The sequence below is a fragment of the Cupressus sempervirens genome, chromosome 9 (genome assembly GCF_028749045.1).
Source record: "Cupressus sempervirens isolate cs-2001-9-10 chromosome 9, ASM2874904v1, whole genome shotgun sequence".
NCBI classification, from domain to species: domain Eukaryota; kingdom Viridiplantae; phylum Streptophyta; class Pinopsida; order Cupressales; family Cupressaceae; genus Cupressus; species Cupressus sempervirens.
Window position 1 is genome coordinate 576,897,881 of NC_143126.1, and position 6,000 is coordinate 576,903,880.

The following is a 6,000-nucleotide window of genomic DNA, read 5'->3' on the forward strand; positions in this document are numbered from 1 at the left end:
CTAGATTTGCACCGACTTCTAACGCAGCTTCTGGAACCTTCTATTTGGTCGGTGGATGCCTACTAGCACTTTCTAGAATCTACTCCTAGTCCTTAACCCTCTGGGGTCTATTTAAGGAGATTTCTGGCATTGTAAAAGGCAGTTCGAAGTGGAGTTTGGGAGGAGGAACTGAAAGGAGAATTTATCTCCAGATTTATGCTATTGTAAGCCCTTAGGGCATGTTTTGAAGTTTATTTTCTCTGTACTATTTGTACTAGCTTATTTTTTTAGTTAATATAATTTCCCTTTTCTGTTGTGTCCATTCTGTTCTTGGGTTGTGCCCCCATCAAGTGGTATCAGAGCTGATTTTCCTGAGTGTGTAAACAGAGTGCCGACTGTGAGGCAGTTTGCACCAGGACTGTGTGGTTGTGGGTTCGAGTTAGAAGATGCCTCCACAAAGAGAGCGTGGTGAAAGGGCTAGAGCTGTTAATCCTGAGGAGGTTAGAGCCCTCCAGAGGCAGGTACAAGCATTGCAAGAGGAGCTCCGTAGAGGAGCAAATGTTACCGCAGGTGACAACAGTGAGGATGACAATGAAGAAGAAGTAATGGGACCAAAAGAGGAATTTGAAGGGGAAGTTCTGAATCATGCAGAGGAAAGGCTTTTTAGGGCCATTACTAAGTTTGGGAAAAGACCCACAATTGAAGTGGGTGTATTTTCAGGAAATCTGAAACTAGATGAGTTGATCAATTGGATTAATGAACTGGAAGAACACTTTAAGTATGAGGATATCAGGGACCCAGATAGGGTTAAGTTTGCAAAGGCCAAACTGAAAGGCCATGCCAAAATCTGGTGGCAAGAGGTTCAATTGGAAAGAAACAGAAGAGGAAAGGAGAAGATCACAAGATGGGATCGCATGGTGGAAAAATTGAAGAAGCAGTTCAATCCTGTGGACTACAAGCTTGATTTTTTTAAGAAGATGCATGGGTTAAAACAAGCAGGAAGATCAGTCCAAGAATATACAGAGGAATTTTACCGACTCTTGATTAGAGCGGGGCATGTAGAAGCGAATAAGGAGAAGGTTGCTTGTTATATCAGTGGGTTGCAACCTAGCATCCAGGAGGAATTAAGTCTGGTAAGAATGACCAGTGTTGAAGAGGCATACCAGTTTTCTCTACGAGTCGAAGAGAAGCTGAATAAAAGGTTTGAAGGAAGACAAAGAGGGCGTGGTCAAGGAGGAAGGGGAAGCGGTAGGTCATATGGAGGCTGCAATGAAACCCAAAAGAAAAATGAAGATGAGGGTACTAGTAGGAACCAGAGGAATGAGGGTTTCAACCGCTCCCGTGACCAAGACTTTGGAAATCAAAGAGGAAGAGGTAGAGGACATGAACAAGGAAGAGGAGGCTTCTGTGGTACTTGTTTCCATTGCAATGAAGAAGGTCATCGTGCCTTTGAATGCCCTCAATGACAAGGAAGGACAGATAGGAGAGCTGAGGGCCAAGCTAGGGTTGGTCATGTGGATGAGGATGCACGATCATCACATTCAGAGGATGAAAAAAGAGGAGAGACCTTGGTAAATGAAAGAGTCCTACTAAGTGGTGAGAATGAACTAGGAAAATGGAGGAGTTTGTTTCGTACCAGATGCAAGTGTGAGGATAAATTTTGTGACGTGATCATTGATGGTGGTAGCACTGATAACTTGGTATCAGAAGAGATGGTCTCTAAGCTGAAGCTCAAGAGGGAGAAACATCCCAAGCCCTATCGAATTGCTTGGGTAAAAGATGATCATAAGGTCCTGGTAAGTGAACAATGTTTAGTGAAATTCAAAATTGGGAGTTACCATGATGAAGTTCTCTATGATGTTATTTCGATGGATGTTTGCCATCTATTATTGGGTAGACCATGGCAGTTTGATAGACATGCAGTACATGATGGACATGTGAACACATACTCTCTGACAAAGTATGGAGTTCGCCACAAATTGAAGCCCATGAAAAAGGAAGGTGAAAAGGTATGTAGCAGTGCTAGGATTTTTCTTGTTGATGAAAGGAAGTTTTGAGATGGCATGAAACATCAGCATATGTTCTATGCTTTGATTCATAGGAAGATAAAGAAGGTAGTAGTGAAATACCAGTTGAAGTTTCAGATTTACTAGGGGAGTTTGGAGATATTATCTCTGATAATGTTCCAGATGGATTGCCACTAGTAAGGCAAATCAATCATCAGATAGATCTGATTCCAGGAGCTAGTTTGCCGAACAAGGCTGCTCACAAGATGATTCCTACTAAAACAGAGGAGCTAAATAGACAGGTTCAGGAGCTGTTGAGGAAGGGCTTGATTCAGGAGAGCCTAAGTCCATGTGCAGTACCTGCAGTAATCGCACCAAAGAAGGATGGAGAGTGGAGGATGTGTACAGATTCTCGAGCTATAAATAGGATCGCCATCAAGTACCGGTTTCCTTTGCCAAGGATGGATGATATCATGGACTGCTTGAGTGGAGCTCAGTACTTCACAAAGATAGATCTGAAGAGTGGCTATCACCAAATACAGATTCGAGAAGGAGATGAGTGGAAAATAGCCTTTAAGACCAAGGAGGGTCTTTATGAGTGGTTAGTCATGCCCTTTGGATTGACGAACGCCCCAAGCACCTTCATGCGGCTCATGAATGAGGTACTTAAGAAGTTCTTGGGAAAATTTGTTATTGTCTATTTGGATGATATTTTAATTTTCAGCAAGACTTTGGAAGAACAGTTATTGCATATTCATAGTGTCCTTGAAAGGCTAAGGGAAGAGAAACTATTAATTAATCTGAAGAAGTGTAACTTTGCAAAAAGGGAGTTAGTCTATTTGGGGTTTGTTATATAACCTGAAGGTCTCAAAATGGATCCGGAGAAGGCAAAAGCCATCTTGGAATGGCCTACTCCAAGGTCTACTACTGAGGTAAGATCATTTCATGGTCTGGTTAGTTTTTACAGGAAGTTTATTAAGAATTTCAGTGGCATATGTGCACCCCTAACTGATACAATAAGAGGGGATAGAAAAGAGTTCAAATGGACTATAGCAGCTACGAGAAGTTTTGAATTGCTGAAGAAGAAGGTAACAGAACAACCTGTGTTCGCACTTGCAAATTTTAGAAAAGTGTTCCAGGTGGATTGTGATGCTAGTGGCAGCGCTATTGGGGCTGTATTAAGCCAAGAAGGTAAGCCTATTGCATATTTTAGTGAAAAATTGAATGATGCAAAGAATAAGTATTCTGTTTATGATCAAAAGTGGAGGGATGGCAGGACATTTTGGTCAAGATAAGACCATTGTCATTCTTAGAGAACATTATTTTTGGCTTCAAATTTCACAGGATGTGAAGAAGTTTGTACAGAGTTGCCAGGTTTGTCAAGTTGCCAAGGGGTTTAGTCACAATATTAGCCTATATCAGCCATTGCCTGTTCCATCAAGGCCATGGGAGGACATAAGTATGGATTTGTTCTTGGATTGTTGAGGACACAAAGGGGTAATGACTCAGTATTCGTGGTGGTTGATAGGTTCTCCAAAATGACACATTTCATTCCATGCCACAAAACTCATGATGCTGTCCATATTACAGACTTATTTTTCAAAGAGGTGGTAAGACTACATGGTCTTCCAAGGAGTATAGTTTTTGACAGAGATACTAAATTTGTGGGGTATTTCTGGAGGACATTATGGAAAAAGTTGAGAACAGACTTAAAATTCAATTCTACGCATCACCCACAAACTGACGTCCAAACAGAAGTGGTAAATAGAAGTCTGGGCAATTTGCTGAGATGTTTAGTTGGGGATAAGCCCAAGGGATGGGATTTGATTCTACCACAGGTAGAGTTTTCTTATAATAACTCTGTAAATAGGAATACTGGAAAATCACCATTCCAAATTGTATATGGGAATAGCCCAAGGACTGCACCAAAGCTGAGGAAGATAGAACACGGGTAGAGGACGAGTGCTGAAGCTGAGGAATTTGCTGAACATATCAAGCATCTACATGAGGAGGTTCAGGCACACATAACCAAGATGAATCAAGAGTATAAAGCTAGGGCTGATCAAAGGAGAAGACATAAGGAATTCCAAGTAGGAGATTTAGTCATGGTGCACTTACGAAAAGAAAGATTTCCAGCCGGTACTTACAACAAGCTGAAAATGAAGAAATTTGGCCCCTGCAAAATTTTGAAGAAACATGACTCAAGAAATGCATATGAGGTGGAGTTGCCAGATGGTATTCACATTTCTCCCATTTTCAACATTGCAGATTTAACAGAGTATCATGATGATGGTGCAGATGAGGAGCTGGTGTTAGAGCCATGTCTAATTCCTGCTTCTAAAAAGGAGGAGATAGAAGACATTCTAGATCATCATGTGGGTAGGAGTACCAGAAATAGGCAGTATGAAGAGTATTTGGTCAAATGGAAAGGATAGCCGATCGAGGACTCAACTTGGATTTTAGCAGCTGAGGTTTCCCATTTGGGATTCCCTCTACCATCCATAAAGTGACAGGGTCACTTTTCAATCTACCCTGGGTGTCTGATGTAGGAGCATCTAGAGGTATAAGGGCAATCCTGTGTCACCCAAAAAATGTACTTAGACTTAGTTTTTGTTTCATGTCTTTACATTTTTGGATACCCATTTGGGTCAAATAAAGGTTCCAACTCTCACAGTTCAACTATCAGTGTGCTAGAAAATCCCAAAAAAATAGGAGCATGCAATTTGGCCATCATTTTGGTGACCTAGAAGGTGTGAATTGGCGAGATGAATGTAATTGTGATTTAGAGCATTCTAGAAAAAGAATCAGGTCAAAAGGCCCCACAGTTTGAAAGTTATTGCAGTTTTTTGAGTTTTGGAGACCTCCTAAGAATGCTTCAAAGTTAGGTTAGGGGCATTAAATGACCTTGAAAAGGGTTGAAAAATGGGGGATGAGCAAAGCTTGTCCACAGGGCTATAGAGTGCTTCGAGAGCTTTCCAAAAATGTAAATGGTTCGTCAATCGGAGCTACGGTTCAAAAGTTATGCCTCCCGAAAGTTTGATTACCATTTCTGGATTCTTCTAGATTTGCACCGACTTCTAACACAGCTTCTAGAACCTTCTATTTGGTCGATGGATGCCTACTAGCACTTTCTAGAATCTACTCCTAGTCCTTAACCCTCCAGGGTCTATTTAAGGAGATTTTTGGCATTGCAAAAGGCAGTTCGGAGTGGAGTTTGAGAGGAGGAACTGAAAGGAGAATTTATCTCCAGATTTATGCTATTGTAAGCCCTTAGGGCATGTTTTGAAGTTTATTTTTTCTGTACTGTTTGTACTAGCTTATTTTCTAAGTTAATATAATTTCCCTTTTTTGTTGTGTCCATTCTGTTTTTGGGTTGTGCCCCCATCAAAAACTTAAAGTCGATGAAGAACTTTATTTCTTCGATCATAGACATTTTGAATTCCTCATGGATTCAACAAAATTAGCACACAACTTATCATCCTATCCAAAAATGATATCATCAACAAAGATCTCTACAATCAACAAACTTATTTAAGTTTGTTGCTTCATGTACAAATTGTAGATATCACTGGTTCTTATGAGCCCAATCTTTATCAAGTATGAGTGTAGTCTCTCATACCATGCTCTTGGTGCCTATTTTAGTTCAAACTTTTCTCAGTCTACATACTTTTTTCTTACCTTGTTCATTCTCAAAACCCTTGGGTTTCTCAATGTAAACTTGCTCTTCCTGAACTCCATTCAAGAATGCAAACTTTACTTACGTCTGATATACCTTGAAGTTCTTGTATACTGCAAATGCTAAGAGTATCTTGACTCCTTCCAATCTAGCTATTAGTGCAAAGGTTTCTCCATAATCTATGCCTTCCTCTTATGCATGTCATTTCAAACAAATCTAGCCTTATTTTTTACCACCTCTCCATCTTTGTTCATCTTGTTTTGGAACACCCATTTTGTACAAATGACATTTTTGTCATTTGGTCAAGAAACCAAGATATGTATATCATTATTTATGATT